Source organism: Chlorocebus sabaeus, chromosome 4 (assembly GCF_047675955.1).
Source record: "Chlorocebus sabaeus isolate Y175 chromosome 4, mChlSab1.0.hap1, whole genome shotgun sequence".
Lineage (NCBI taxonomy): Eukaryota > Metazoa > Chordata > Mammalia > Primates > Cercopithecidae > Chlorocebus > Chlorocebus sabaeus.
This window is the reverse complement of record NC_132907.1, coordinates 27,903,356-27,912,559: the sequence shown is the minus strand read 5'-3', so window position 1 is coordinate 27,912,559 and position 9,204 is coordinate 27,903,356.

Here is a 9,204-nt window from a genome sequence, read left to right as displayed (position 1 = left end):
TTCTTTGATGATAAATCTTGAATCAGCTGGAGGCTGATTAATATATATAGAAGTAAGAGCAACTCAGAAGTGTTTTGACAGAAGCAGAAGACCTGGGGCTTATGTTAAAGTTTCTGATTATGTCCTCTAATGGTTCTGAAACATGGCCAGGAATGCCATTTATTTATTTGTTTCTTTGTTCACTTATTCATTCATACGTATTCTGAGGGTGACATTTTTTTTTTTTTTTTTTTTTTTTTTTTTTGTGGAGACAGGGTCTTCTTCTGTTGCTGAGGCTGGAGTGTTGTGAAGTAATCACAGCTCACCGCAGCCCCAACCTCCTGGACTCAAGTGATCCTCCCACCTCAGCCTCCCACATAGCTGGGACTACAGGCACACACCATCACGCTTGACTAATTTTTAAATTTTTTTTGTAGAGACCGGGTCTTGCTATGAGGCCCAGGCTGAACTTGAACTCCTGGGCTAAGGGGGTCTTAAAAGGTGTGCTGTTCATATTCTAGCCTAGTAATTGTGTTTTCAGTCATTGGTGTCACAGAAGTGCCACCTGCCTGTTGTTCCAATTGGGCTGTTACCACTTGTCTATTTTGCTAATGGTTTGCTACAGTTGAAACATAGTGTGATTTGGTCTGGCTCCCAGCTCCCAGAGACCACAGGAAACACAGACAGGTACCTGCTTGATCCTCCCAAACTGCAAACATTCTTGGGCGTGTGTTGGGCAGTACATACTGTACTTCCTGTGTCATGCCCACATCCAGCTGTCAGGCCCTCACCCCTGAGGGCCTGGGGGATACATGGGAGAAGTTTGTTGATTTGGGCTCAAGGTCAAGCAGTCTATTTTAGAAACCTTAGGAGACTTAGTTTAAAGAATATTAAAAGGTCTCATAAAAGAGATTTGTAAGGTTGACTAGCAGTTGATTTGTTATGAGATGGAAGAGTCATACGTTATCTTGGTATTTAATCAGTTAATAAATTGTTTCAATATGGTATATCTTTTTTTTTCTTAAAGCAGTTTTTTTTTGTAATAGCAAAGGATGCCAAGATTATTGCAATCTTTGGTAATCTCCTGTGAAATATGCCCTTTACATTTCTTTTCATGAGTTTCCACCCTTCCCAGTATCAAGAAACAACAGAGAAGGGGAAAAAAAACATTTAGGGAAAATCACCAAATGCAGAGTCAGGAATCAAATTGAGATTTTTGGGCTCCAAGTCCAGAATACCATGTTAACATTATAAATAGCCAACTAGGTATTTAATAGCTTATCTCTAAGAGCTTGAGATTGTGGCTTCAATTTTGAGACTCACATAAAAGCCAACTCTTAGGGAGTGACCCCTAATGTGCACATGTATTACTGATTTATTTACACAAAACCTCATTCCATAAAGGAAATAAAGTGGTCTGCAACAATAACACGTACTGTATAATAATGGTAAAATGTCATACTGAGGAACCAAAAGATAAAGATCAGGATAAAATGCTGATACGAGCTTAACCAAAGGACTTCAAGTATGTTATGAGGGCTCAGACAGCTGTTACAATCCAGCCTCATATCTGGAAGCAAGCCAAACTGAATCCAAGTGTGAAGGGGGCCATGAGACAAAAAGTAAGAAGCACAGAGCTTTCTCTGACAAAACATTTCAGCTCTGAGTACTCAGAATTTTCATTGCTCCTTAAATCACTCATTTCACTGCACACTAGACAGCAAAATAATTTAATCCTACTAATTTGTCTCTGTATCAAATCACCACTTATTATTAGAGAGAGGGCCCTATGCAGGTAAGTTTTGTTGGCCAAAGAAGGTCAGGTCAGGAGCTTATCACCTGGAAGCTGAGATCCAGGCAGGCAACCCGAAAGGCTTGGAACCTGGACAGGGAGACAGAAGTATGAAGCCAAAGAGCTCTGACGACAAAATGTGATCTACATCACAGTTTTTGTCCTTGTCTTCTAGCATTGGTCCTGGTGTAATTGATTGCAAAGTAAAAGTAAGGAAAGGATTTATAATTGCTTTGTAGAGAAATAGTTCTAAGAAAAGAAAGAAAGTAGTCAAGAGTTGCTCTCTTTCTACACAGAAAGACATAGAAAAGTTTCGTTTGATGTTAGCTATAACAGAATCATTCTAATAAGGCCAAGTTAAGACCCAGGGAAGCAAAGAATTCAGGTGAGCATGATTTTATTTCCCAGTGATACAGTTTGGTTCTGTGTCCCCACCCAAATCTCATCGGCAATTGTAACCTCCATGCAGGGAGGGAGGACTTTTCATCCCCACGTGTCAAGGGAGGGAGGTGATTAGATCATGAGGGTGGTTTCCCCCATGCCGTTCTCATGATAGTGAGTTCTCACAAGATCTGATGGTTTTATAAGGGGATCTTCCCCCTTCGCTTTCTCCTCTCTCTCCTGCTATCATGTGAGACATGCCTGCTTCCCCTTCTGCCATGATTGTAAGTTTTCTGAGGCCTCCCCAGCCATGCAGAATTGTGAGCTAATTAAACCTCTTTTCTTTATAAATTACCCACTGTGAAAATGGACTAATACACCCTGTCCTTCCCAAACTTTCATGTGTCAAATTGTGATGCAAGGAACAGGTATCTGCAAATGAGCTCAGGTGCCCACTTTGGGGTGCCTTGACAAAGATTCAGTGTACTGAGGGCTTACCCTCTAGTAGCGGGAGGTGCTGTGCCCAAGCCCAGCTTCTCTCATCTGGCATCTATACTCAGCCCACCTAGCATGCAGGAGTCTCTCTGTACTCCCTGCAAGAAGGCCACTTTCTCATGTATACCCTTAACAAAGGTATAGAGACAGGGGCGTGGGTTCCTTTAGTGGAATGTAAGCCATGCTGCTTGTCCAGCAGAGTGCCTTGGCCCACAAGTCCATGGGGACAGTGGGTGACCCCAGCCTCCTCTGCTGTTGTGGAGCCTAGCTGTGCAAGTCTCCATTTTCTGCACTAAAGCCCTTTCCTTAACTCATACTTTGAGACTTCATGGCGTTCTCTCTAAACTCCACACATGATAGGTTGCAGTCCATAAGAGACTCAAATTTAGAACAATTGTTCTGAAGCCAACAGAAATGGGAATCTTTTAGAGCCTAGGTTTACATTGTGACCCAGAGGTCTGTTGAATAACAGCAAAATGGCATTTTCTTTATTATTAAAAGTCATCTTGTGTTCAGGGTTAATTCTCATCATGAAGCTAACTGACTCTTCTTAGGCACCATGATTTAGCCTCACAGGGTAAAATGCTCCCTCTACTTAAATTCTCATCTCATTACTGTTAATTGTGTTTTTCTCTGTAGGTAAGTACTAACTAGGCTATAAAAAGAAGTGCTTCTGGTCAGATTTCATATTGACTCTCAAGTGAATGATGTGGGCACACTGTAGAGGCCTTGTCAACGCAATCACTGTCACTAATGATTATTTCTCTAGCTCAGGGAGGTGCTCTGCTGGAATGGCTGCATGCTGAGTGAATTCTTGTGTTGGTGACAAACACAGGCTCTAATGTCATGAAAACAGTACAGTCTTATGCAAGTGTAAGTCATCACTGGGTTAGTATTCTTTTTATTGTTGTTGGAACATTGGTTAATTCAATTCTGTCTCTGAATTGAACTTTAGGATTTGTTTTTATGACAACTAAGAGCATTGCTCATAAATGAGGGAAAATGAGGATTGAATTGGTTTTCACAAGTCTTTCTTTTAACCTTGTGTCTGAATATAGTAGAAATGTGTAGTCCTTGTTGTTTTAGCATAGTTTACTATGTAGGTTCCAATAGCTCCTGAGTCCATAATGTCCCCGAAAATAGAACATCTGCTTATACGAAGCCTTATATTGCATATTAAGCCCACTTAGGTGTATTCAGTTCTATATATCTACCACTTTCAACATTAACAAAGGAGGCCGAGACGGGCGGATCACGAGGTCAGGAGATCGAGACCATCCTGGCTAACACGGTGAAACCCCGTCTCTACTAAAAAAAAATACAAAAAACTAGCCGGGCGAGGTGGCGGGCGCCTGTAGTCCCAGCTACTCGGGAGGCTGAGGCAGGAGAATGGCGTGAACCCGGGAGGCGGAGCTTGCAGTGAGCTGAGATCCGGCCACTGCACTCCAGCCTGGGCGACAGAGCGAGACTCGTCTCCAAAAAAAAAAAAAAAAAAAAAAAGGATTTTGAGTTTTAGACAAAAATCTAAGTCATTAAGTGGAATAAAAAACAGTGCTATTTAAGTTGAAGTGCTATAAACGTAAATATTATGATAATAGATAGAGGATTATACATTGCAGGAAGATTTTCTTTATTTTTTTGCCCCTAGGTGCACAGAATTTTATTGCTATTCATCATAATCTTTGTTTCAAGCAATATGTGGTTCAATATTTTAAATAATATAATGAACATCCAGGGACCAACTGCCCAACCCCAGAGCAAGAACATCACCAAAAGTAAAATCTACTGTTACTATTACTCTTTATTAACTTGTATTGTCCCCTACTGGTTGTTTTAATTATCATCATTATCATCATTTTATTGAGACTGAGCAACATCAGCACATAGATTTTTAAAATATATCAACTATTAAATTTTACTCCCACAAGCTATGTAAACTGCGTGCTGCAGAAGATTAAGCAAATACAACCAATACTGCACGCTTTTGGTCAATCAAAAAATATCATGCTCCTTTGGGAGTTCTCTATTTGCAATTGCAGCCTAAACTGCAGACCTTGTGAGAGAATTCTACTCCTAGCCGGTATCAATATCCCACATCCCTGAGCCTATGTGACTATGTAGTTGCAATCTTGGTTCTTCCACCTATTCATTTATTCAGAGGAAATTTTCTGAGCATCAGACACTGGGCTTTTTACCAGGGTTTCAAACACAAAATGAGGGAGGCCAAGTTGTGGAGAGATCATTGTAATTTGAAGTAAGAAGTGTGAGAAAAGCTCTGTACTAAGGAGGTGGTTTGAGCAGGAGAAAGGAAGTGTACTTTCTGTTCTGGGAGTGTTAGGGAAGACAACCAGAGAAGGTGATGTTGACATGAGGATTTTCCTGATAAAGAAGAGGGGGAAGTTTAACACAACACCAAACAAAGTTACTTTAATGGAGAATGGGGAGGGAGATTTGAGACAACTCTTCTTCATCCTCTGAAAGCCTGCTAGCTTTGTCCAGTTGTTTTCACCTGCCACTAGTCAGAGAAGGAAAGGCTTCAAACTACTCTGAGACCCCATCCCTTAGTTGGGATTTCTACTGTGCAGATGCTATTGGAGCTCAGGTGTTTTTGAACAAATGGAAAGATATACTTGTACTGTCTCAGAATGTGCCATGTATAAATATAATGAGTAGCAAGCATATAGTTGGGGAAGCCATTGTGGATCCAACATCTTTACTAAACCCAAGGACAAAAGGCTGTCTTCTAATTATCAGTGATATTACAGTGCCATTCTGGAAGTAGCTGCCCTTCTGTCTCTTAAACAGGTACACAGTTTGGTCTTTTCTCCAATAGAAGTACAAAATGCATTTGGAAAACTCCCAAGAACCAAATAGAGCCATGTCCCCGAGGCTCCTACTTCACCAGCTTGCTGGAGATAATGTGGGAAAGACTAGTAACTAAGGATTAGAAAATCACATTTGGGGTGTACAGTCTATATAATGATGCCGTGGCAACAATTCTTTGTTTCTTATAGTAATTGAGTCAAAGGCTTATAGTATTATGATTCTACAGCCAGAGCTGACAGCAGATTTCTGTGGACCTTACTCTCTCAATTAGATTTCTGTGGCTTAGCCACAGGAAGCCATCAGAGGTTAAAGATTTAATTTTTCTCAATGGTGTGTCCTGAAGAAAAATGATCAGTATGCAGTTTTCCTACTGCCTCTATGTCTTGTAACATTTTAGTTTATCTTCACTTTCCTGCCATTGTCATTATGGCTATTTATCATTATGGTTGTGATAAACGGGCTGATGGCGTCCTTATTCTCACTTTCTGGGATGATGCTCTAGTTTGAAGAGTCTGCCCTGTGTGCTGGGAGACACACAGTTCATCCAGACTGACCCCAAATCATCTTCTTTTTTTTTTTTTTTTTTTTTTTTTAATTTCAATACTTTATTGAATTTATAAAAATAAGTTTTAGTTTTACTCTTCAGTATAGTGGTTATTGTTTTAACTGTTTTACATGTTCATAAATGGAGGCGGATTCTTTTGAATTATTTGTACTGATTGTATATCCCAGATTTCTATTTTTTTTTTTTTCACTGTTTGTTTTACTCTTCCAAATCTTCTTTAATGGGCACGGGTTAGATTCACAAAGTTAATTTTCTCTTCCCCTTCATAAACCTTAGTTTTAAAATCATCCTCATCTGGTGGTAAAGAAATTCATTCAGAAGATTCATTTAAATTTCCTCTCAGCAGATGGAAACAATGGACTTTTGTGGACTGTGCTGAAAGCTATTTTCAGTTTTCAAAAATACCAACTAGTACTCGTGGGCAAGGGTAAGATATGACAAGGCAATGAGTGGTAAGGTATAGGGCATGATCTAATTGATACTTGGAAGATGCTTGGAGGGTTCTTTTTCATGCTTTATAATCTTCAGAGCATTAGAATGGTGTTATCTTATTTTCCTTCTTCTGACTCCATGGGGGCCCTCTAAGGTGAAGATTTGGATACTCTGCATTTTGCCAAGCAATGAAAACTTACCATCAGGAGCTGTGTCCTGAGAACAGGTCATGATTTGTAATGACACCTGCAGAAAGTCACAGGGAGGGCTGGAAACCAGAAAACCATGATTCAATTTGTGCATCTCCCTTTGATTCTAAAGGCAAATAGCACTGGATTTTAAAAATTCATTTCACTTATTGTGATGATTAATTTTATGTGTCCACTTGACTACCCAGAGAGCTGGTAAAAACATTATTTCTGGGTGTCTATGAGGGTGTTTCTGGAAGAGATTAGCATTGGAATTCTAGTAAAGAGGATCTGTCCTCATCAATGTGGGTGGACATCATCCAATTCATTGGAGGCCCAAATAGAACAAAAAGGTAGAGGAAGGATGAATTCACTCTCTCTTCTTGAGCAGAGACATCCATCTTCTCCTGCCCTCAGACATCAGAGTTCCTAATTCTTGGGCTTTTGGACTGCAGGACTTAACAGCAATTCTCAGGCCTTTGGCTTGGACAGGGAGTTACACCATGATCTCACCTGGTTTTTGAGCCTTTGGACTTAGACTGAATTACACTCGTGACTTTCTTGGTTTTCTACCTTGCAAATGGCAGGTGGTAGAATTTTCTACCCTCCACGATCTGCTGAGCCAATTCCCATGATAAATCTCCTTTGAGATATCTCCCGCTCTCTTTCTGTCTTTCTTTTCTTTCTCTCTTTCTCTTTTCTTGTTGGTTCTGTTTCTCTAGAAAATCCTTACTAATACACTTATGCCAGGTTTTTGTTTATTTATGGAAGTGAGTGGATGACTCAGGTTTACCTCTTCTACCTTGTGAGACAAGGTACAGAAAGTCCCTGTTCATCACACCCACTAAGGGTGGGGAAAGACGTTTATCGCTATCTCTTCCCTTCCTTCTTAGGACACAAGTTCACAGAAAAAAATAACATGAAAAATCTCCCATGAGTTATCTCTGAGTTACATAAGAGCTTCAATAAACTTTCCTGAGTTCCTCACAAATCCTCACTTATTGTATTCTCTTTGCAACATTATGATGTAGGTGTGATTATCATTCCCAGTTTGTAGACAAGAATACTGAGGCACAGAAGGGTAAAGTAACTTTCTTAAGTGCACACAGCTAGTGAGATGTGGAACAGGGATTCAAACTAAATAGTTTATTCTGGATACCCCACCCTCAGTCTCTACACTTGGCTGGTTCTTCTCTAGTATTTCTTAGATAAATATATGCCACATCTCTGTTTAAAAAGCAAAGAAGCAGACATGCACATGCAACTTCTTTATTATCAGAGGTGACTAGTAATTTTGTGCCCACCATTTTCCAAGTACAGCGATCCCTGATCCTAACTAAGGCTACAGACAATTTGGAGGGTGCCACAAACAGGATTGTTGGCTGTTTTGGTGACCAGCCTACCCTTCCTAAGATTTAGGAAAATTATGTCCATAAGCTCAAACCGCAAAAGTGTTAATGAATCAAAACAAAATGAATGGGCTTCTCAATTGTAAACTCCAAACGAAAGTGTAGAATAAGCCATGGCAGTGTTTTGATAGTCAAGGTCAAAGAATTCATTTCCTTTTTCAGAATGAACCACTTTTACTGTGTCAGACTTTTATAGTCTTGTATAATTTATGTACTCCCCTGATGTTGGAGGTTCATGGAAATTCAATGAAATTGCTCTAGGAAACCATAATCATCGATTTATTGAATTTTGTATCCTCCTCTGGGGATTATGGTTAATGCCCCCTTTTATAATTCCAATGTTCTATGTGACCTCTGAGCAATGAGTGTTTTCCCCTAATGTGGTATTAAGATTACGGACCCAAATTGTGTTGATTTGTAGCCAAATGGCAGTTATTTGTTGACTCGTTTGACTGTCCTTGTCTTGGACTCTATGTTCCAGTATAAGGTAGGGAATAAATTGCTGAAATGTCTATTCTCTCTGAATTTCAGAAAACAAATTGCAACAGAGACCTATCCAAAATTAAGTGTACTTCCTGTTTTCCACTTAATTTGGAAGTTTCATTTAATCTAATAATAATGCTTTCTGGGCATTACATTTCACAGCTCCCTGCTGTAAAAGACAACATAGGTAAAGATGCTAGCTGGTGAGTGAAAATAGCTCAGGAATGGGTAAAAAACTAACATATCGTGAGTATCTACTGTGTGCCAGGAATGATACTAGTGCTTTATAGTATAAAGCCAATTCTGAAACCAATCCTTTAGACGGTTACTAATCACATCATTTTATGACTAAAGAAAGCAATATTCTAAGACTTTGAGTATTTTTCCCATAGGTTCAAGTTAAATAAGGACTGAGGCTGAGATGCAATATGGGTCGACCTGTTGTAACATGTGTGCTTCTTCCATCAAACAGTGCCCACCACGAGTCAGAAGATCTGGATTTGTTCATTCATCCATTTGTTCCACAGATTTTTTCTTGAGCACCTACTGTGTGCTAGTTACTCTTCCAGTCTCAGCAGTTCAACAGTATTCAAGATAGAAATTCTGACTCCTCTAAATCCTTGCCTTCAAGGTGGTGATGAGGGGCAGGTTGAG